Genomic DNA, 25,712 nt, shown 5'->3' with positions numbered 1-25,712 from the left:
CAGTGGCTTTTGTCGCTAAGGTGCTTTTAAAAGAAATTATTCCTCGTTTTGGCCTGCCAGCACATATCGATTCAGATAGAGGAAGTCATTTTACTGATTCTGTCTTAAACCAAATTATTCTTGCTTGGGGATAACTCCCAAATTCCATGTTCCATGTCATCCCCAGAATTTAGGCCAAGTTGAAAGGATGAATAAAGAACTTAAAACTATGATTGGCAAATTATGCACCGAGACCCATTTAAAATGGCCTGAAATTCTCCCTCTGGCCTTATTTTATCTTAGGAACAGGCCTAGAGGAGACCTACACATCTCACCATTTGAGATGCTTTTTGGATATATGCCTATACAGGCTAAGCCTTTCTCCTTGGCATATACATCACTATTAGGGGGAGATACTACTATTGTTTCCTATATACAGGAATTACAGCATAAACTGCATGAACTCCATGAATCTGGAACTACAGTACAAGCCGAACCACTAGACTTTTCACTTCATGACCTGAACCCAGGAGACAAGGTGTATATTAAGAATTTTCAGTGTACAGAATAACACTGTAAATCAGGTGTTCTCTTTAATACAGACCAGGAAGCTCCAGTGTCTAAAAGACAATCATAATAGGTGTTACCAACCTTTAAAGTAACATGGGGTTCATTAGTATGGGGGGGTAGTGGATAGGGACAATGGTTAGTAGGACTTCAGGGTCCAGAAAATCAAAGGTTGTATCCTCTGATTCCTGTGCCCCATCCCCTCCCCCCCACACACACACCTTCATTGTGTATTTGGGAAGTTCCTTGGGCACCCCCCTGAAGAGGACCCCCCCTGAGGGGCATTAGAACCTCGAGTATTTTTTGGACAAGCATCACTTATGTTATATTGTTGTGGAGTCATTTGGTTTGAGTTATCATTTTCCCAATATCTATTACTATAGTTATCATTCCTAAAATTGTGATTTGTGTACAGTCCAACTCTATTATCTGGTTAACTGTCTTTTTCCATCCCAAGCACTAGACTAGGACAGCTTCCAACCTTAGCAATGCATTGCATTCTTATCACAATCTGTCCATCTCTTCCTTTACTTTCAGGGTTCAGTTCAATTGTTGCCCTCTCTTTGAAGCATTTCAAGCTGAAAGCGTTCTTTCCTTCCTTTCCTAGTTTTGTCTGGATCTCTTCTGTGACTTTTGTCATAGTATACCTTGCTTTATACATATTAATCTGTACAAGTAACCTCCCCTAGTAGAACATAAGATTCTTGAGGGCAGGAACCCTATCATTTTTCATCCGCATTTCCCTAGCACTTGAGACAATGTCATTGTTCATGGAAGACATTTAATAGATGCTGGTTTAATTAGATTTCTAAAACAAGCAAATGAAAAACTTAAAGGGGGGGGGGCAAATTCTTGAGTGGTGTTTGTTAAGTTCAAATGCATTATATTTTCTTCATGCTTCTGAAAAGTCTATTCCTTACTCGACTATCTTCTTATGACCTCTGCTGGCCAGATGAACAACAAGCAATCATTTGCTCTTGGATGAAAAAGCCTTTTAATCTGAAAGAATGGAAAAAGATGAAAAGATTATAGGGTTAGATCTAGAAGGGACTTCAGAAGCCAATTAGTCCAAGTCCTTAGTTTTTGTACTTGAGGAGACTAAAGCTCAGGGAGATCAAGTGACTTGCCTCAAACCAAATAGGGAAAAAATATCAGAGAGGGTATTTGAATCCTATTCCTCAGGTTCTAGAATCAGTGTCCTTTCTATAGTACCACATACACATTCATCATTTCAAAATTGCATACTTTAGATATTATCTATAAATGTTCTTCTTAGAAAAACCTTGCCAAATTTATTAACTGCTTGGCACTATTTCAGTGAATAATTTCTTCTAGGTTTTTTTTTTTTTCCCCTCAAGGGCAATATTGAGATAGATGAAAGAGTTACAGACTACAAGCATATAATGGACATTATATTTTAAACTCAAAATTTGCTGAGGATAAATTGAAGTGTATATAAATATGCTTTTCCTACTTACTCTCACAGCAGTCATTAAAAGATATGCCTGGTTCTTGGGGCCCCAAGGAAAGTGAAAAATAAAAACAATTCTGGCTTTTTTGTTCAGATAAATCCTTCAGGAATTTAGAGATTCCTGATCTCCTCCATTCAGGTACTCCTGCCAATGGAGTAAGTTACAACCTATCCATTCTGCATATTCTTGGCCTTGGCCTTTCTATGGTATCTGGTAGTCAGTGGAATCTCTTTCTTCTGCCCCATAAGTAAAAATAAAATCTTGTGTGTCTCCTGAGCCTTCCCTGGGTGTTCCTGCTTGGAGCATCGATGTAACCTAACCTGCAATTCAGTTCTAGAATCAAATTAGCAAAGTCACCAGAGTCAAATGGTTAAAATAAAGTTTAGCTGATAGACTGCTAAACATAGAGTCAGGAAGATTAGGATTTAAATCTTTCCTCAGACACTTAGCTATTTAACCCTGGGAAATCCACTTAATCCCTGATCCTCAGTTTCTTCATCTGTTAAATGACAGGGTTAGACTCAACCCATCTGGTCCCTTCCTGTTCTAAATCCCTGATATTATGATCAGTGTCAACCAGTTCTGGAGAATTTAAATGGCTATTTTATAGCATAAGAACCTTTTGGAGAAGCTCATGTGTTGTATTACAGAATGAGTCACATAATGCGACAAAGGGAAACTCTGTTTTGAGAAGTAGTATGTGTTCGATTTATTGGTTTGACTTAATAATTAATTGACGGTCACCAGGGATTTAATTTCTAAACCTCCAAATGAATTACTAAAGTAAAATGGAATTTAGTAGTAGTTTATTTTAATAATAGAGGGAATATATTAAGGAAGAGATAAAAGGGGAAGGAAAGAGAGAGAGAAAGTTCCAGCTTCTTCTGAGCCAGGTAGAAATTCTAAGGTCCCAGTCAGGGGAAAGGAGTCTCAAGACAATGGGCCTTTCTTGGAGGTTCACACCTCCAGAAAGGCAAGGAAACTAAGTCAGCCTTTCACTCACCATGGTGACCATCTAAAAAGAAAGCAATCTGAGGTTTCCTGCACAAGCTCCTCCAGGGGTCAAGTTCCATAGCCAAGTGTCTTCACTTCAAGTCTGAGTGTCTGTCTTCCAGTCTCTCCTCTGAGTGACTCTTCTTCACTCCAAGCCCAAGTCACTGATCTCCAAACCAGCCCTGAGTGACTGATCTATATATTCCACTCTGTGTGCCTCTGTTTCTTCTATTTAAAGACCTTTTTCTCTTGTGTCATCTTCCCTAAATTTTACCTCTACCAATCACAGCAGATGCTCCTCTCCAGGACTGCCCATTCAATGTATGAAATGGGTGTTCACACCTTTTGTAGTTAAAATGGGTAGATCTGCTTTAAATACTAAGTTAACACTTTGGAGATTGAAATCTAAAAATAGACAAGGGAATTACAATTCAATCTTCACAATAAAGGAAGAGCTAAGTACCTTCATTGTTACAATCAGGAGATAGCCAAAACCAATCTTCACATATGGCACAATGGATAGAGAAATTGACTTGGATTCAGGAAAACTTGGGTTCAAACCTCTGTGACTCTGGGCAAGACAATAAATCTCTCTTGGCATCAGTTTCCTCATTTCAAAAATAAGTTGTTTCACCTGAAAACTTCAAAATCCCTTCTACCTCTGAATCTATGATACTATAAATATATACTGTCTTAGTGTGTGCTTTATAATACCCTAATATACCTGATATAAATGGATAACGTTTTCTACTTTCTATAAATAATCATAAATCGTAAGATCAAGTGGAAAGAAATTCCTAGGCATTTGGAGGGAAGAATTCCAGAAATTATCTGCAGTGATATGAATAATTGTAAGTGGTGTGGGATTTTGCCTAAGTAGGTAATATATGTACACAAAGAGGCAAAAATAGATAACTAGCATTCCCTCTCCTAACTTTCTACAAGGAATATTTTTATTCCTGCCATAAGGGGAAGCAGGAGGTGGGGGCAAAAGGCTTGCCACCCTGTTCTTTTCAGAGGTAGAAGAGGTACCATGCTAGAAGTTTATGTATATGCTCCCTTAAATATTATAAGTCTACACAAAATAATTTTTTGGTTCAAGCCAAATTTCTAATCATTCTTCCTTAATGGCAAAATGGGGCCCATAACTATATGGAAAGCTCAACCTACTTCCTCATTAGATGCCAGTTCTATAATGAACACGCTTAAATAATAAATTCACTTATCCAAGTCAGTAGCAAAATAGCAATCAGAGAAAGCATATATAGAAGAATATATACCAGATGATACAAAATTAAGGAGTTCTCTGATTGGAAGATAAATCAATTCAACTAAGAGGCTGAAATCTTACCCACAGGAAATTCCTAGGAGTCTCACATGTAACAATCTAGGATTAGAGACTCTACCAGCAGCTCTTGTGTCAGCTTCTTCCCAGAGTCTTTCTCTTTTTTTTGAACCTGAAGAGAATTTGGAATTGTGTCTGTCTGTGCCTCTGTCTCTCTGTGTCTTTGACTCTCTCCTTTAAACTACGAGGAGCTGGATCTCTCTTTTCTCCAGCTCTCACCAACTCTGACTTGCCCTTCAACCAGGTGTAAGCACTGAATAATCAACCTTCACTAAGGAGGAGAGAGTCCCATGCAAATGCTCTTTAAGCCTAGGATTACATAAAGTATTCCCACAATACTAGTAGTCACCCTGTCCATATCTTGCAGCTGTTTTCCCAGCCTAGCAATTTACATAGATAATTAAAGGAAAAAGAAGGATGATTATTATCACCAGTGTATATAAGACTTACTGCCAGCCTGTTGCCTTTGGCCATATTTGGTTTAGCAGAGAAAACTTCTAGGAAAGAAAACAGGACAAACCAGTTGTATGGGTGCCCTGAAGCCCTCCCTTATATCAAATGATTTGTTAGTAAAATAACTAACCTGCTCATAAGGTAATGAGAATCTAATGACCAGGAACATGTATGAAATTTTACTGACAGTATAAAATCACCTTTTTTCCTCAAAAGAAGGATAACAAATAAATGCAAGGCAAGAGAGTCATGTTGGCAAACCTATGGCACATGTGACAGAGCATGCTGGAGGAGGCTGCTCCTTCCCACCTCTCTATACCCACATGACAATTCTCAAATCACCTGCCCCTCTGCCCAGCAGCCCAAAGGGAGTACCTATTCCCGCCCCTTTTTAGGGTAACTGGGGGGTATTTCACATGCAATTTGAGGGTTGCATTTTGGGCATCTATTCTCTAAAAGGTTCACCATCACTGGCTTAGACGATTTCTTCTCCATAAAGGGTAATCAGAAGAAGAGACAACCTAAAAAAATCATTTTCCCTAGATTAATGATATTTAAGATAATAAGTAGATATTTGCCAAGAATCTCCTCTCTCTAAGGAGAGTCTCTGGTTCCAAACTCCTCTTTCCCCTCCTGGCAGAAAAGTCTCCCTTAGAGAAAGAAAGGAGAAGAAGACTAGAAATATCTATTCTTGCCTCTCTACAAGCCACCTCTGGACAAACCCATATGAATACATATAATTTACAAGGGTAAAACATAAATATGCATAATACACTATACCCTTACATTTATCATAGACACCTTTGGGATGCTGATGAAACCAGTACTCCGAATACTGTTTTAAAACAACAATAACATAAAATAATTTTAAAAATTGAAAGTTCAAAGAAAATTATATTGAAAAGTAGTCATCACAACATATTTTTAAAGTTCACAAATCCCAGATTAAGAATCCCTGAAAGTGAAGGTTTAGGGCTTTTGTTTTTGTAAGCAATTGATGGTGTCTGGGGCAGACTGTACTTGTGTAAAGATTTGGCATATAACTGACTCAAATGTGGCCTTGACTAAAGACGTCCAAATTAAATAATCACTGTACTGTAATTTTTGGCAGTTATTCTATTGACAAGTGTTAGTCTCAGCTTCTATTGAATTTAATTTAAACTTGATTTTCACTGAAAATGAAGGGTATTTTTATGCAGCAGGTGTACTAAAAAATAACAAAGAATTTTGGTCTTTGCATGTTCTGTTCCCACCTCCAAAGAATTAAGGAAGAGAATGCCTCACAATTTAAAAAACTGCTAAAGGATCAAGTTTGAGACAAAGATATGACCTTATTTGCCTATTCAAATGTTCTCTCACACTTTTCTTTCATTTTCTGAGTCTTCCTAAGGCAACACTTCTTTATCTGAGGACAATAAACTTGTTTTAAAAAACATTTTGATAACTGTATTTCAATATACTTAGTTTTCTTTGTAACCCCATGTAATTTATTTTATGCAATTGAAAAACGTTGTTTTGAGAAGTGATCTAAAGGCCTCGCCAGATTGTCCAAAGGGACTATGACACCAAAAAATTTTAAGAATCCCTGCCTTATTTAGGGATGAAGATGTTATGTAACATCTTTGTAGCACCTACTATGTGCCAGGCACCAAGCTAAGCATTTTCTTCTCAATAATCCTGGGAGGTAGATATTATTATAAAAGGAGAAGAAATAAGTTTTGAGCCACTGCACTCTTCTCTTCATCTTTACTTTGAGTGTTCTCAGTTCCATCTGTTCTGTCCATATATGCCGGATTCTCCAATAGCAGACAGGAAAACTTACCACCAAAACATTATAGTGACTGGGGGAGGGAGTAAGGGCAGAGAAACTGCTAAATCTCTAAATTCTTCTAAATTTCTCATCCCAGGGAGAGTTCTAGAAGCCAAGTAGTTATTACTAAGGGGAATAGAACCTATCCCCAAATAAAAGAACAGGAGAATACTTCTTGTATTGAAAAGTGTAAATTAGTCCTTGCTTCCTAAAAGTCTCATTCTTACAAAAATTTCAAACCAAATTTCAAATTATATTCCTATTTAGTCCCCCACCCACACTACCTCCAAGGAAAAGGGTTGGGTGTTGATGAAAATGTCTAGTTATCACCTTTACTTGGAGTAATTACATGCTTTTAAAAATCAGACAAAAGTTGCAAGAAGTTTATTAACATAATCCATTATTAGAATGTCAAGAATCCTATAATTTTAAAATGTAGGAACAGGCAAGAAAAGAGTACAAAAATGATCCAGGGGGCTCATGTTTATTCTTGCAGTAGCTACAGATTGCTTTTTTCCCCCTCTACCCTATCTGCTTGATTCATAATTTAAATTTGTAGCATTTTAGAGCTAGAAGGGACCTTAAGCATCAGCTACTCCATCTATTTCAATTTGCAGATGGAGCAACTAAGGCCTAAATATAAATCAACATATACAAATATATTACCTTCTTCTGACATAATACCTCCTAGGACATATGTTAATCCAAATATAGTGAAAGGTTTTTCACTGTTTGGGAAGCTATCTTATCTAATATATTTTTACATATTTTCTTTCAGTCAGAGTGAAATAAGCAGCTAAGACAGAGTTATTATTATTCAAAACATACTAACTGCACATTTGTGTAACAGTTTAACATATATAAAATGTTTTTCCTATAACAGTCCTGTGGAATCATAAGTATAAGTACAAATATGTCCATTTTATAAATGAGTACAGTGAGGCTCAGAAAGGCAGAATGACTGGCCCATTGTAACATGTGCCAGAGATAGAATTTCAATCTAGTTTTCTGATTTCATAACCAGTACAATTTCCTTTATATAATATGACTTCTATGAAGTCCAGTAGTAAAAATAAGACATTCATTTTAACAAGACATTAAATCTGCATTTTTAAAATTCAATTTTTTTTTCAAACATTGAAAACCACTTGTGGGCCTACAAGGTCTTGAGAATTTTATCTACTCTCACTGCCCTGGATCGAACCAATGTATGTGCTCCATCTTGATTTCAGTACTGAAGGAGGATGGGAAGAGGTGCCAGGAAACTTTATTAAACAAATTATTTAAAGCTTAGATTGTTATTCATGTCCAAAATGGGTGAGTAAAAAGGAGCAAATATGAAAAAATATATATAAAGAAATACTGAGGATAAAAAGGACTTGCAGCATTGTTGACAGAACACCTTGTAAAAGGATTCAGTAACCTATTTTAAGTCCTGTGATAAACTGTTACTTAAACTTCTTTAAAACACAAAGCAGTTAAGCATTCCACAATTCACCTCGGTTCTACATGATCTAAAAATTCTTTGACCTCTATCTTCTGGTAAAAATGAAGGTTTTTCTGATTCTTTTATTTGTGATCATCTCCTCTAAAAATATTCAAGAAATACTGACTGGCCTCTATGACCAAAAGGGCCCCAAGACTCTAGCCCTCTTAAACTCATTGTCACCTCCAAATTTGTCCAAATCAGTTTTGGAGATAAATTCTCATTTATCTAAGATCAAGAAAGAATCACAAAAGAAGCTTCCCCAAACCCAAACTTAGGCTTGCCTGGGAAAGACAAGTATTTGAGCTGTGGTTAGGTTCACTCTCATATGAAGGCTCAGATAAAGGAAGCGGTCAAGTTGCCCTTTCCTCTACTCTTTTCAGAAAACATTTGGAATCTGCCCAAGTGCTGAGCTGAGCTAGTACATGTGGTGGGCCAGAATCAAGAGCAGCTTTTGTACTTTTCCATGAGATAAGCCCTTATTCTACCTTCAATTTCTATTCTAGGTTTGTTTTTTTTTTCCTAGATAATTTTTATCAATTTAAAGGGAATCTGGGGGGGGGGGGTTTGGGGGGGGAAGACAGAGACAGTAAGATTGTCTGAAAGGCATGAAGATTCACTTTGTGTTTGTAGAGGAATGAGCAAGATTTTTAAAGGGAATCTAGCAAGAAGGAAAGTTCCACTGCTGGAGGGGAAAATGAGAAGCTAGTAGAAGGCATAGAGATATGATGATGTGATGTTCTACCCATTTTGGTTCGTTTTTTTTTTCAAAGTGCTACCTGAGCAAAGCTTAAAGATGTCTTATTCTAATTTTAAAGAAAAAGAAGTAAACGACAGTTTTCCAACTCTCTTAACTAACTTACTGTTATCCCCACTGTGATAGTTACAGCTTAGATAGACTATTATTCCTTATTCAGTTTTTTATGTGACTTTCCAGATAATCTACCCAGTGCCCACTAGAGGGCAAGAGATACAAATAAATTCTCCAATTCACCAAGAAATCACATTATGCATGCATCACATCAATTTAAAGTGAAACAAATGCTTTTCTAGTGTATGTTTTCAAGGTTGTTATTTTTATTTTGTCACGGTACAAAAGTGTGCATGAAACTGACTTTTTGCTATAGACTGTTGATGTTTATATTAAGGGATACATTAACCACCATGCTCAGTTCAATTGAATGATCTGTACAATGAAGGGAAGAAAAGGTTGGATTAGATGGCCTCTGAGATTTTTCCAGGTTTAGATATATAAATATTATTTAATCTAAAAATAGATTCTATAAAGACACTATTCTCAAAGATTTTCCAGTTTAATGGATTTGTGGCAGTGTTTTTGTTTGTTTGTTTGTTTGTTTACAACAAGCACTCTTTGTTTCTTGGGAGAGAGGGGAGAAAAGATATTGAGCTTATGATTTCGTGGACATAAAAACTCACTCACGCATGAGGAAAATCCTTCCACCAAAGCACATTGATGTTTTCTCTGCAACTTACCATTTTAGAGCACAGGTAACACTGAAAAGTTCAAAAAGTTGCTCATTATCATATAATAAGGATTTGTCAGAGTCAGGTTTTACTATTTGCTTTACCAAGTGACCTCTTGCTATACTTCTCTGGTAATAATAGCTTGTGATTATAACTCAACTTGTAATTTACTAAATGCTTTCTATTTATTAACTCATTTGATCTTCTGGACAACCTTTTAAGGTAGACAGAATAAGTATTATCATCTCACTTTTCAGATGAAGGATCTGAGGCTCAGGATAGTTAAGGGATGACATAAATCATTGGGATAATTTACTAAGTCCAATAGCTAGTAAGTGACATATCAAAGTTTGAAACTAGAGTTCTTGACTTCAAGTCCCTTTCAATTCCTTTTGTTGCTGTTGTTCAGTCATGTTAAAAAAATTCATGATCCCATGGACCATACAATCCATGGGATTTTCTTGGCAAAATAGTGGCGTGGTGTGCCATTTTCTTCTCTCTAGATTAAAGCAAATAGAAGTTAAATGCCATGCCAAGGATCACAAAGCTACTAGGTATCCGAGGTCACATTTGAACTCAGATCTTCCTGACTTCTGGCCCAGTTCTATGCATTAACCATCTAGCTGACTCTCAGTTCCTACTAGAGGATGTAGAAAAATGGGGACATTAATACACTGTAGAGGGAGTTATGAACAGATCCAGCAATTCTGATGAGCAATTTAGAATTACTCCTAGAGAGTTATAAAACTATTTATAACCTTAAGCCCAGAAATATGATGGGTAGGTATATTTCTTAAATTAGTCAGGGAAAAAGGAAAGGAACTTATATGTTCCAAAATATTTATATCAGCTCTTTTTGTGGTGGCAAAGAACTAGAAATTGAAGAGAGGCCTATCAAGTGGGGAATGGCTAAACAGATTGTAATATATGATTGTGATTAAATATTACTATGCCATGAGAAATGATAAACAGGCTAGTTTTATTTTTAAAAGAACTACATAGGATAATGAACAGGGAATTGAATAGAATCAAGAGAACATTATGTACAGCTACAGATTTAATATTTGTGAGTTACCTCCAGAGAAATGGAAACATGAAAGACATAATTTATAAATACATATTTTTGTCCCAGATGATGATATCTATGATGTAGAAAGGGAAAAGAAGGTCTGAGACACTTTTAAATAAATTCTATTAATAAAAAATAAAAATTTTTAAAAATAATTTCTTAGCAAACCAGAATGGTCATAGTTGACAAGTTAAAAAAAAAATTCCAACTATACTCTCTTATGGTCTACCAGAAGGATCTTTTCTCATTAATCCATTTCCCTGTCTTCTCCTTGTGTGTTTTGATTCTCATAAGACTTTTTTTTACCAAATTAAAGAATCTTTTTTTAAAAAATAAAGAGAATTAAATTAACAATAATCTTCAAAATACCCAAATTGATTTTCTTTTTTATTTTAGTTCTTTTAGCTAGAAATCAAATGAAATCAGTAAAGCTGATTTTGAAACTACTAAAGGTACATTCAAATTTATATCTTCACACTAAAATGTGTAAGTGAAACTATTATAAACAATAGATATTTCATAAGGTTATTTTCATCCTTTTCTAAAAATAAACTTACTCTTACTCATCTTAACTTTTCTTGACCAGTTAGATTTTATGTTCCCTTGATGAGTGGTTCATCTCTAGGTGCTCAAAATGTTTGTTATCATTCAGAGACAAAAAACTAAAAACAGTGCAACAGATTCATTGATGATTAAAATGACCACGGTTCTTAGAAGACATTTCTATGTTAAGGAATCTCTAAAGAATGCTTTTTTGAAGACAAGCATTATTGACTCAGACAGTTTGAGTTCTAGCTGTTGTTTCCTAGCCTGTTTCTATTAAACTTGTCCAGTCAAGTCAATAAGTAAGCAATTAAGCAAGTTTAGTTTCATTATAATTTAATATTGTTTCAAGGATTGGTAATATAAATCAATAGGAAGACGGTCCTTGCTATCACAGTTACATCCTAATGTGAATGAAGAAAATATGAAAAAGGGAGTTGGAAAGTAGGGATAGGGAAATGAAGGAAGCTGCTTGGAGTACAAGATGTTGAAATCTAGAAAGTGAAAGATGTCTGATCTGAGTCCTTTCTCAAAATGGAAGCTCTAGGATTAATTCACAAATGGGAGAAGGGGACTATGATGGCCTGCCTGTTCTCTCCTCATCATGTAAGCATGTTGTCTACTGTTCTAGAAAGTATATTTTGATGTCAGCTTCCTTAACTGCTATATTATTTGTGTTATTGATGTTTTTAATCCATTGCCAAGTGACTATAACACAGATTCAGATGCTTAATTCCCATCATTTTTTTTTTGTAAAGCTATGGGATAAGGACTCATGCTGTTATCTCTTTGTATAAGGAACTCCCAAATGAATGGACATCTTCTACCATGAGAAATTACTCTATAGACTCTAGTGAGTTGTCTAGAGCACTAGGAGACTAAGTGACTTATTCAGAGTGACACAAGTAATGAATGGCAAGATTTAAAGCTCTGGCCTTATTGGGCCATGCTGCTTGTCACCTGATCAGATCTAGAGCAAGTTCTGTCTGATTCTATTTTTATAGAATAGATGACCAACATAAACATTACAAAAGTAATGAGAATATTACTTTTAATTTACAGAATTTATAGGAAAAGTTTTATTGGATTCAACAAAGGGCCTGTAATTCTTAAGGGACAGTGGGATCAACGCCTTACCAGGGTGGATTGGAGTCATGGAACAAGCCATCAGGGTTTTGTCCAGGATTCTGACCACACATTCTCCCTATGATGATCTATTGATGCTCTGCCGTATAGAGGCTGTAGTCCCATTGTGTCATAGGCTTCTGCCATACAGAACAACTCTACATACACATCCAATTCTACCTTCATATTCGCATCAACCTGGTGCCTCTCTCCAAGGGTTATCTTCCCCCTGCCAATTCCCTTGAAGATTAGACCAATTATCTATAGGAATTCGTTTGCCCTGTTTCCCATCATTACTATACCCATAATTGGACTCTCCTCTGTACCATGCCTCTGCCCCAGAAACGTGAGAATATCATTGTACTACCAATTTGCCCTCTAATTATCCATTCTAACATCACTATGTACTCCTTGCCCCAAGTTAACAAACAAATTCATCAGTAAATAGTTATTAGGCATCTACTATGTGCAAGGCACTATGCTACCTGCTGAAGAGACTAACCTAGAGAATGAAATAATTCCTATTCTCAAGAGCCTTACATTCTAATATATAAATGTCATGTGTATATGTATATATCCTATATATACAAAAATGTATCTAAAATGAATATAAAGAGGATCAACAATGATTATCCAGAGTAGTTAAATTTAAGGTGATTAGGAAAATCCCTAGAATATTAGTACAGAGATCAGTCATTTTTTTCCTCTTTTTTTCTCCTCAATTTAATTTATTTGTCAGTTTCATTAAAATACCCATTTAACTCCCTCCCTCCTTGTCCTCTCCCATTAAATATCAGTTCACAAAAAGATAGATAGATAGATACATATATGCATACATGTATAGATACATAGATATAAAACTATGACTTAATTATTTTTATTTATTAGCTCTTTTTCTGAACATGGACATACTCATGTCATTTTTCAAATGATATTTCTGGTGTTGAATATAAAGTTTTCTTATTTCTGCTCATTTCACTGTTCATAATTTCATGGAAGTATTTCCATGTTTTTCCAAAATTAACTTGTTTGTCTTTGATATGCATTCTTGTCATGGATGATTGTCATTGGAAAACAAAAGAGAGGATAAGTATAATATCATCTCTCAGAAAAAGAGTGAAATTCACCTCTGTTGGACCACAGAATATAGAAGGGTTACTAGTGCACAATAAGGCAGAAAAGACAGACTGGGACAAGGTTTTGAAGAGCTTTAAACTTAAAAAAGTGTTTATATTTTATCCTAAAGCCAACAGGAATCCATTGGAATAAACTGAGAAGAGGATCAATGTAGTGTGCTCAAGTAAGGGTTAAACTAGATGGTCTCTGAAGTCCCTGCTAACTGAGATTCTGTGTACCCCATATGGAGCACTGCAGTGGAACCTGGTGGAAATATCAAATTGACATATGTCACTGACACAGGTCTTAGGAAACCATCAATCTAGTGGTAGGATGAGACAAAAACAAATAATGATGATACAAAATCAATTATTTTAAGTATACCAGAGAGCTCCAAATGGAATGCTAGATTAGTTTCAGGTGGAAGAAGTTGTTACTAAGAAGAGGGGACATAAGAGGTTTTGCAGAGCAGACAGCATTGAAGTTGAGCTTTAAATAGGTAAGTAAAAATTTAATAAGTAAGGGAGTTTGGAGGGAGGATTTCAGTCTTAGGTACTGATAGTGTAAATAAAGGCAAAAGGATGGAGAATATTTAGGGGACAGAGTAGTGAAATTTGACTGTAGTTTAAAGAATATGGAAGGAAATACTATGAGGTAAGACTGGGAAAGTAAGAGAGAAGATCTGGAATTCTAAGCAAAAGAATTAATTTTTTAATAGATGGGCAACAAAAAGTCACAGAAGCTATCTTAAGAGAAAAGATATGATAAAATCTATGTAAGAGAAGAGTATTCTGATAGTCATATGAAGGACAGTTTATAAGGGACTAGAGCAGAAGCAGGAAGTCTTGTGAGGAAGATATTTTTACCATTCTAGGAAAGTGGGGATGAGGATTTTTAATAAAGGAGTGGTGGTCATCGGAAGAGAGAAGCTTGAAGAATAGAGAAGAAAATACTTCAGTGGTAAAATTAATACTTATTAGTAACTCAGTAATTTTAAAAAGAAGAAATCTACTTAATGCCTTTACCTGATCTGATAATTAGAGGAATAGATTTCTCATGGCTCTTACATTCTTTCTTCATGCTGTTTTTCATCAAATCATCTGTAGAGAAATAGGCCACTTCTGATTTAGTAACTGTAGTAATACAGTGGGAGAATATGACAGTGATAACCTCAACATGCATCCATGTACATGGCTTACTAAAAATTTGGAGACTCAAGCCCATCTACACAGCAGGAAATTGACATTTTCATTTATGAAAGGGGAAAATCAACTAAATTAAATTACTTTCTGCTATATTCCAATCAGGCAAAAAAGCTTTCTCAATCTTTGTTTCTCCTGGAAAGAGGGCTTATCAAAATCACCAAAGGCAACTCACCAGGCATTTACACTTCAATAACTATTTTGTAAAATTGACCAGACTCAGCCAAATTAGGCAAATAGATTAAAAAAAAAAAAAACCCTGATGTTAAACAGGACCACAGAGAATCTATAGTGACACATTTAAATGGAAATAGGAAAGGGGAACTTGAATAGCCAGAACTTTTATTTATTTTACACAGAATAGGTATATCAGCTTATAGAACTGTGATGAATTTCTACCTCTACATCCTATTTATGATGCTTCCCAGATACATAGATATCACCAAAGATGCCAAGGGTAATCCATTAAATAATTGAATGGCAATCAACTATAAGGCTAATTTTTACCCTCTCCCAGAACTATAAATTACAGAGACAAACAGAGAAAGTTCCCTCTTTTGGGGATTCCCCATGCCTATGAAATAATAGTTCCAAACCCTCTCCAAATCCAAGATTTACATATCCTCATGTATTTCAGATTAGTTATATGATGCCTTCAGAATCCCATCTGTTCTCAGATGAGACTTTTGGAGGTAGAGTTTAAATGCAAGATTTTAGCAGCAGTATCTATCATATGGGTTTGGGGGTGTTAGAAGGGGCTGGATATAGACATCAGTTACTTCTATATTTTAAAAGGTACACTTGCTGAATAATTTTAATACCCCAATATTTCTCAGACCATGTCTTTGACTATGCCATCTTCTATTTAGCCCTAGCCTTTTCATGAGGAACACTTGAAAGTCCTCAATTTCTTTAAAAATCCATTTTTCTCTTGAAAGATTAAACTTGTTTTTTTTCTGGGTAATTATTCTTAGCTATAATCCCAGCTCTTTTGCCTTCTGGAATATCATATTCCAAGCCCTCTATTTCTTTAAGGTGGTATCTAATAAATCTTGTATGATCCTGACTGTGGCTCCATGATATTTGAAAGGTTTCTTTCTGACTGTTTGAAGAATTTTTTTCTTCAACTGAGATTTGGTTATAATATTTCTGGGAGTTTTCATTTGGGGATCTCCTTCAGGTGGTTATCTGCAGATTCTTTCAATTTCTATTTTACCCTCTACTTGAAGGATATTGGGACAGTTTTCCTTGATAATTTCTTGAAATATGATGTCTAGACTCTTTCTTCTATCATAGCTATCAAGTAGTTTAATAATTTTAAATTATTTCTCTTCTTTTTATTAAAATCTGTTTTTCCTAAAAGATGGTGATATTACCATTTTTCCATTTTTTTCATTCTTTTGACTTTATTTTATTTTTACTGATGTGTCATGCAGTCATTGGCTTCTATTTGCCCAGTTCTAATTTTTAAGAAGTTATTTTATTCAGTGAGCCATTATCTTTTTTTCCAATTCTACTTTTTAAAAAGATATTTTCATCAGTTAATTTTTGTGCCTCTTTCTATTTAGCCAATTCTTTTTTTAAGGAGTAATTTTCTTTAGTGTTTTGTAACTCTTTTACAAAATTATTTGTCTTTTCATAATTTTCTTCCCTTGTTTTTTATTTCTTTACCTGATTTTTCCTCTATAACTCTGATTTTGAAAATCATTTTTAACTCTTCCAGAAATTCTTGTTTGGCTTATAGGCAATTCACATTTTTCCTCCTCCATGGATATTTTTTAGCTATTTTGATTTATGGTATGATTTTTTGAGTTTGTGTCTTGATTTTTGCTATCATTCTAAAAGTTTTATCATCATCATAATCTTTGTTATTGTTTTCTCATTTTAACCCCATTCTTTGATTTAGAATGTTTTGTTAATTAGTGTTGGAAGACTCTCAAAACTCATCCTCTCTTTGATCATTTTGCCCGTGAACAGAGAAGCACAGATTATCTCACATTGAAGTCACAATAGTTAAAGGAAAAGAGTCCTCAGATTGTAGCATAGAATAGCATTTATTCCACTCCACAGAATACTAGTAAATGTGTAAAGGATTCATAATAGAAGTCCATATAATTTTTTGCTCTCTCCAGTGAGTTTTATCTTTCCCCCCAAAGGCTTCAAGATTCATTTTGGAATTTGAATTTTCCTTGAAAAAAAAACAACTTGAGGTTGTTAGAGGACAAAGTTCTTACATTCTAATGAGTCTTACTTTGCTCCCCAATGGCCTTTAGGACCATTTTTTAGATCTACCTCCACAACAATGTAAGTCAATTAACTCATCCCCAATCATCCCCAGGTGATGAGATACAAAGTCCCCTCAAATAGCTTACCACCCTGTAAATTAATCAAATTAATGACAAATCTCTCAAACCTATAAAACTCTAGTTTTATATGTTTTAAATGTTGGAGTACATTTTCTCTAAGGTCATTTCTTACTCTAAAAAATGGACAGAACATCAGGCCTGAATTCAAATATGGCCTCAGACATTTCCTCACTGTGTGACCCTTGGCAAGTCACTTAATCCCAGTTGCCTATCCATAGTGTTCTTTTGCCTTAATATCAATACTCAGTATTTATTCTAGGACAGAAAGTAGGAGTTAAAAAACATAAAACTAAATACTGTATTCCTTCTAAATCTTTTATTGTACTTCTATTCTTCAAAGAAAAGCTTTTATCCCTATTTTTTAAATGTCCTGCCATGTGCATTTCCCCATGCATCAGTAGGCCACATATTAATTATTGTAGCTTTTCTGTACCCTTAGCAAGGCATATCCTTAGAAGACAGACACACAGTCTAAACATAGAATTGAAGCTTTTTCACCTTGATGGGACTTGCTAGAGCTTATACTACCCCCACATAACCTTCAAGAACTCCATGGTCATCTCTATGCCATACCATGTGAAATGTCAGAGAGGGATATGGGAGGATCCAGCTTTCACATTAGGATATAACAAAGCTTTCTCTTTAAGCTGGGTTTTGTTCTCTTTTTGCTACATTCAAGGCAAATGCATTTGATCCTAGAACTCTCCACATGTACTATATAGAAAGGCATTCATGCTTTATGTATTCTGCCATGCTTCTGTAAATGTTTTCTTTTTATCTGTCTCTGTCTCTAACACACACACACACACACACACACACACACACACACACACACACACACACACTCTGTTCTGATTAATCCAATTATGGGGACCATGCTCCAAATTCAATGAAAAGAATTTGAAAAAAAAATTTTAATCTATAAATATAATGGGTTTTCTATGTTAGCTTATCATGTGAAGTCCAGACAATGTTTATGTAGTCTCCACATGATTCTTACAACTGAAATACTTTCAGACAAGAAAAAAATCATTTTGATATTCTCTTGTAGCTGTATCAGTTGTTATTGTTCAGTCATGTACAACTCTTTGTGATTCTGTTTGGAGTTTTCTTGGCAAAGATATTAGAGTAGTTTTCCATTTCCTTCTCCAGCTCATTTTACAGATAATGAAACTGAGGCAAACAGGTGACTTCCCCAGGGTCACCCAGATAGTAATTATCTGAGATCATATTTGAACTCAGGTCTTCCTGACTATGGGTCTGCTTTGTGTACCTAGTGAAGGAGATCAGAACAACCTCCCTCTGGGGGCCAGGAGTAAACTCTTGCCCAAGTCAGCTTAACCATTCCAGTAGCTAAGCAGACACTCCCCGTATTGTGAACTCCTCAGCTAGCTGCAACTGCCAAATCAGACATCCTATTGTTCAACATTTCCTGCTAATCCCCTATTCTATAAAAGGTGTTCCCCTAGGCAAGCCAGGGCTGCTCCTCATTTGGGGGCAGCCCTAGCGCCAATAAATGGTGATCCCTTGCTTACTTGCATTGTCTCCGTGTCTCAATTCTTGGGGGATTTTCTCGAACCCTACATTTGGTGCCTTGACCGAGAATCCTTCACGAGTGGACCACCGGAACATGGACACCAGGTTAGTGACTGTTGGTGGTAGTGATGTGTGACTGTGACTGATTGGGAACTGATCACAGGATTAGGACATATGACTAAGTGGCCAGCTAGTCTCACCGCCTTCAGGGCTTATACAAAGGGGGCCTGATTCCACCTGTGTGTGAGTGTGGACTGGCTTAGTACAAGCTTCCTATGTCCCAGGAGGGGTCAGTCCGGAAAGGCTGGGAAGCAATTTGGTGATGAATGCTTGAGTTTGTATTACTGCCAGGAATTTTTGTCTGTGATGCCGAGGATTTCTGCCTGAAATATCAGGGGGGCCAGAAAATCCTTGTTTGTTGTTCTTTTGCCTAGAGGATTTCTGCCCAGAATATGGGGGGCCAGGAATTCTTGTTTGAAACTTTTGCCCAGAATACAGGGGGTTAGAGTCCCTCTGGCTAGTTTGGAACTAGGGCACCGAGGTTGGACCTTGGTTACAGGGGTTGGAGTCCCCTGGGGTTTGGAGCCAGTCTGTGAGGGGTTAAAAATCCCCTGGGGCTGAGGCAATGATCCCAGCTGCAAGATTTGTGAATGTGCACGAACTAGATTTCTGGGTTAACCCAGACCAGCAAACTAGGTCTCCTGGGTCAAACCAATACAATTGGGTATCGGAAAAACAAGAGATCCTCGTTCTCTTCCTGTTTCTCCGGAGAACTTGCTGTCTGTCTCTTTGTCTGTCTGGATCTTTTTGTTATCTGTATCTCTGTAGCCCTAAAAATGGGCCAGGTTCCCTCTACTCCCCTGCTCCTAGTTTTAGCTCATTGGCCTGACTTTAAAGTCAGGGCTCACAGTCTCTCTGTGGAAATCAAAGGGGTTAATGACCTAGAATGTCTCTGGGTTTCCCCCTACCCTTCCTTCTGATGCTAATGAGGCTGTGGCTGTGCAAAGGGAGGCACCTCCACCACCTCCACCACCTCCACCCCTCCTGCACATTGGATGAGGGGACAAGTCAGGCCCATTTCCCCTAACCCCAGAGAACAACCCCCCTTCTTCCACAACGGCTCTCCCTGTCTGAACAGATTTTTGTTTGTTTGTTTTATCTGTTTTTTCTCATGTTAAATAGCTGAGCACCATCAAGAAAAAAAATTGAGGAAATTGGCTTTTTGAAACCCTAAATTCTAACATCAGGTGGCAATTGGACATATCTTACAAGAAAGAGGGCATAATATGAATAGAAGTCCCTTACTCTTTGCTTGGATTTTAAGGCAAGGGCCCACCGAGAAATCAAGGCAGAGATGATAAGGAAAACAGGCCACCTGGAAGCTGTCAGTTCCCTGATCAGATCTGCCTCCCTCCTCTGCTGCAGCAATGAGGAGTGTTGATTCTGAATAGACCACAGTTAAAGGCACTTTTTTCACTTAAGATTAATTCTAAGCATTGATGCATACAACTTGGGAGGATTGCTAATGATTTTGATATGGTTCAAATGTAATTTCATGTATTGTGGCAACTGTCAGTTAAATATGAAATGTTAGCCAGATTTTATTGAGCACAACAAAACTCATGGTTAGAAGTTTGTTTTGTTAAATCTTGCAATGCATAATGGTTTCAATGAATTTGAGAATTGTCTAAATGTGATTGATAGCCAGCCTGACACAGAGAGGAAATGTTTTACTCTATAAGGACAGAAATTGTACTGGCTATTTTATATATGTAAAAGTCATTCAGAAAAAGTTGTTATGTTGTTGAAAAGAACTTATTCTAAAATTTAAACTTGGGATTTTTCAAATCAAATGTTATTTTAATGTATGTGCTGTCAGAACTAGCAACAAGAAATCATAACACACAAGAAGTTTTTTAAAGTGGTTAATCTGTGCATGGGATTTAATAATACAAGTACAAAGAATTTGGTATCTTGCAAAAGAGGGAATTTCTAAATGATGTTGTCTTTGACTAAGGTTATATGAATTGTTTTAAAAAAATATGGGCACAATGTATAGGAAGGAATTTGTGATCTAGAGATGAACATGTATTTAGATACAAATGATGTGTACATTTGTACTATAGAGAGAATTAAGTTTTCCACCTAAAAAGGTTAAGGGCATATGATCTGCAAACTGTATGTCCTTAACAAGACAAATTTGACCAGCCCTGAAATCAAGAATGGCTCATCATAGGATTAAATACAATTCAGTACAGTACCTTTCCTTTACTTACAATAATGGTAAAGAGGAGGAGCCAGAAGAAATAAGAGTAATGGATAGAGTTACTAGTTGATATTATGAATTCTAGTGTGAAATAGATACAACAAATTATAAATTGGCATAATGTTGATGGAATTTAATCAGGTATGTGGTAATATTTTGAGCTAAAAGAAAACTAAACTGGGGGTTCTATTCTACTTTAGATAGAGGTTTGAGAGGAGTACAGGTAAATCCTTTCCACTTCAGTTTGGTTACACACTGAAAGATTGCTAAAGGACTTAATCAAAGTTATTTGAAAGTTGTGGAGTTCCAACTATAATTCACTGAGAGTAAATTATTGTGAAAGGGGTTTGATACATTCAAATTTTTAAATTGTGGTAAGCTAAGCTCACTTGTTAAAGAAGGATGGGACAAGGTTAAGACCTAAATTGAGCCAAGCAGCCTTAGGATAAATTGCTCACAAGCTATTAATCCCTTCCTTGCACACAGGAAGGAGAAAGAAGTGCTTATGATTATTTCACACTGATAGTTAGGGACTGAAATAAGGAACTCACAGAGTTGACAACCACTGTGTGATAGAACTTAAATATGAGTAGGGAGGTAAAAGAGAACAGATAGATGTTCTACTTTTATAATTGGATTCCTGACCTAGGGATAATTTCTAAAATTAATGTATATGTTGTGGGAAAATCACATATGATTCTATAATTTCTCTGGACAGTTACTCTAAAGTGATTCCTAACTGATCTTGTTTTAGTCTTTCAGATGGCCTAGGTTCAAGAGATGATACAGCTCTGATTTATATTACTAAGGAGCTACTCAATTCAGCACTCATGTTCTTTATTTCAGGTTTTTGTGACTAAAGTGTGATATGTAAATTATTGCCAAAATACATAAGACTAATTGAGTGATCAGGCTTGTAGGGATATAAAAGGCTTGTTTGAGGAAATTTGTTAATGGGCTGTTGGTAAGCAGAATATCTGTGAGCTGAAATATGTGAGACTTGTCTTTTAAGGAAAAAAGAAGACTTCTGGGATCTAATGGTTGTGACATTTAAAAGAGTGGTTGGCATAAATTGTGACCATGGAAATATGGTTTCAAGATATTGTCTTAAGTTAAGTCAAATATAAAGTGGTCGCCAGGGAAAAAGTCCCAAATATGAAATATACCCAAGTCAGCTGGGTTTTTATGGAGATTTTAATTAATACAAATAAGGAATTAATGAGAGCGAGAGCGAATAAGAGGAAAACAATGTGAAAAAGGGCGAGGCCAGCCTAGGCCCAAGCCCTAAGAGAGAGATGAGTCAGTCTTTAATCAACTCACCACAAGATTTGTCCCAAGCAAGATTCTAGTGTTCAGAGAGACCCACCAGTTCAGCTCCTGAGCTCCATTTCAGCTTCCAAGGCTGAATTCCTCCAGAGAGAGTTCTCTCAAAGATAGTTTTTCTTCTCTCAGCTTCTGACCTCCTTTTAACGAGAATTTTCTCCTATGTCACCTCCCCTAAGTTCTCACATCTATCAATCACAGTAGACCTTTTCCAAAGGATAGACCATTCTTAATTCACACCTGAGTAGACTAAACTTTTGAGTAATTCACATCTGAGTAGACTAAAACCTCACACCTCTTTTGTTAAGGCTTGTCCCTTACAAGTTTGCAAGTTGCTTGAACTTCATAGGTACTTAGCACCTTCCTAAAAATAGACTTAGCTTAAGGCTTTTGCTTCACTATACATATGAGTTAAGTACTTTTTCATTGTTCAGTAAAGAGTTTACAACTTTATCTTCCCCTAAAGTATGCCTAAGTATGGGTGGAATAGAGTTCTCACATTCCTGACTAAGTCCCTTCATTGTTTAAAATGGGGAATGGTCTTAACCAAGTCTTCTGAAATAGGGTCTGAGAATTTTTAAGACTCACATGGTGACAAAGTACACAAAGGACAGAGAATGTCCTGGGATGGTTGCAGAGGCATATTCTGGGCTCACTTGGGAATGGACCTTTTCTGACCATCTAGGTTGTTAGTCCTTGAGTGATACAATGATGACATGAGCCAAAGATAGCTTTGGCCTGTACATGAAGCTCTCACTATGTGTCCCTTGAGACATGAGGAAATATTTTCCCTGTTGGCCTTTTCCTTTGTGACAAATTCCCATAATCAGCACATAATGCCAATTGTAAAATTAAAGTTTCCATTTCCACAAACAACCTATTAGGTTAATAATTGAAAACTCTTAAATTGTAAGGGAACATACTTTGAGAAGTAGGTGAAGTTTATTAATAGATGGCCTTAATTTACCACAGTTGAAGTTTGGATCTCGAGCTTGGAAATATAGCTCAAAGCTTTCTCGAATTTCCCCCAGAATTTTGGGTAAAGAAATACATCTGAAAAATATTGTTATTCAAGTGTTTATAGTTGTTTATAGCTAATGTGTACTTTGCAAAAGGATATTCTTTAACAGAAACATCACATACTAACTCTGCAGACAACTCAGTAATCCAATTTCCTAAAGGGATCTATTCCTGTCAGAAGATGATTTCTAAAGATGGAGTCTATTGGCTTCTCTGTTTCTACCTGGTGTTCTAATTTTTGCCCCAGGCCTGGTTTCTACACTTCTATCTTAAGGGCTGACTCTCCCCCTTGTGACCTGTCTGCCAATCGGGGGAAGCAGTTGCTGGACATCCTTCAGATCTCTAAGCAGGCCCCCACTTACCTAGGACCCAGGCATTCACTGAGGACATGCCCCTAAAGACCCCGTGTCCACAGCCTTTCCCTCCATGTTCACATTTTGGCTACTCCCCTGTGGGATATGTGGACCTTGCATTTGTAACTGTCACTTCTCTAGTTGCTTCTAGGGTAAAAGCACTCATGGGACTCACCCAGATGCCATTGTAACCTCGGCAACTATTCCAGCCTGAAGCCCTGGACATTGTCTACAATAGTCAGGGACAGCTCTACAACCATTCTCATCTCTGAAGATGCTACAGAAGCCTGAGACCATTGCCCCCTTTCCCCTAGATATTTGGAGAGGGGGGAGATGACATGGGCATTGTATCCCCAGAAACTTGGGCAGACTATTTACAGGGAAATTCTTCTGCTCCCTTGCATCCTCGTGACTCCTAGCCTAAGGATTCTTTACTTTTATGCTGATCATCCGGGGCTAGTTCCATGCATTCTTAATCGCCTAGTAGCCTAGTAGCCTTTGTCAAGGATCACATTAATACTGTCCAGCTGATTCTCACAGGGACTTCCAGTCAAGATGGCGGCTTAGAGAGAGCTAAAGTTCAGATTTTCAGAAACCCTTCCTTACAGATCTCAAACTATTTGCTTCTAGGGCACCGAAAATCAAAATGAACAACAGGATAGATCCCGGGAACCTTCCACCTGGACCTGGATCAAAAGGTACGGTCCCCCCCAAAAGCCAGAACCCGAGATCACTCGGATCTAAGGGGTAGGCAGAAGGAAGGTCCCAGGACCCATCCCCCTCCAACCCAGAGCGCTGAGTCCGAGGCAGCAGCAGGAACTTCAGAGCCGGCAAAAGGACCTCAGGGCTGGCTATTCTGAAGGCCCTGAAGGCACCCAACACAGACGGCAGAGAAACAGAGAGAGACGGGGGGAGCCTGTAGCCCCCTGGCTGGATTCTTCCATCTGAGTCTCAAGGAAGGTCCCTGCTTCAGGGCATACTCAGTCCAACCCAGCTGAAGTTAATCCTATCAGGAGCCCGCAGAGCTCCAGGAAGCCATGGCCCCTCCCCCCTCAGAGTGCAGGCTCTTCTGGCCAGCAAAGGCACTGAAATACATTGCTGACAGTGCAGAGCCAGGCTCAACGCGTGGAAGTAAGGCAGCGAAGAAGCATCGGGAGGGAACTGAGAGCAGTAACACCCCAAAACCCGGGCTTCCCCGGGAAGACAGAAAAACTGCTGAATGGACAATTTGCCTGGGGCTAAAGCCTCTAATCATCAAACAGATATAAGAAGAGCTAGTACTCCTCACCCAGAGATGGCAAACAGCACAGAAGCACAAAAGCCTCAAAACACCAAGAAAAACAAGAAGAAGGGGGCGACTTTGGACACATTTTATGGAGCAAAAAATACAAAATGCAGAGGAGATAGAAGAGGAAACACAAGTAAATGCTCCAAAACCTTCCAAAGGAAATGAAAACTCTCCACAAACTCATGAAAAATTTGAATTGTAAATGAACAAAAAGATGGAAGCATTCTGGGAGGAAAAGTGGGAAATAATGCAAAAGAAATTCACGCATCTACAAAACCGGTTTGACCAAACTGAAAAGGAAAACTAGGCTTTAAAGGTCAGAATCAGTCAATTGGAAGACAATGAGCATGTAAAAGAGCAAGAATTAATAAAGCAAAGCCAAAAGACCAAGAAATTAGAAGAGAACATAAAAGATCTCACTGACAAGGTCATAGACTTGGAAAATAGAGGGAGAAGAGACAATTTAAGAATAATTGGACTACCAGAAAAGCCAGAAATAAACAGCAAACTCGACATCGTAATACAAGATATAATCAAAGAAAATAGTCCAGAGATTCTAGAACAAGAGGGCAATACAGGCATTGAAAGAGTCCACAGAACACCCTCTACACTAAATCCCCAAAAGACAACTCCCAGGAATGTAATTGCCAAATTCCAAAACTTTCAAGCAAAAGAAAAAATCTTACAAGAAGCCAGAAAAAGACAATTTAGATATAAAGGAATGCCAATCAGGGGCACACAAGACCTTGCAATTTCCACTCTGAATGACTGTAAGGCATGGAACATGATTTTCAGAAAGGCAAGAGAGCTGGGCTTTCAACCAAGAATCAGCTATCCATCAAAACTGACTATATACTTCCAAGAGAAAGTATGGGCATTCAACAAAATAGAAGATTTCCAAGTTTTTGCAAAGAA

This window comes from Monodelphis domestica, chromosome 7, assembly GCF_027887165.1.
Source record: "Monodelphis domestica isolate mMonDom1 chromosome 7, mMonDom1.pri, whole genome shotgun sequence".
In the NCBI taxonomy this organism is placed as follows: domain Eukaryota; kingdom Metazoa; phylum Chordata; class Mammalia; order Didelphimorphia; family Didelphidae; genus Monodelphis; species Monodelphis domestica.
Note: the sequence above shows the minus strand (reverse complement) of the source record.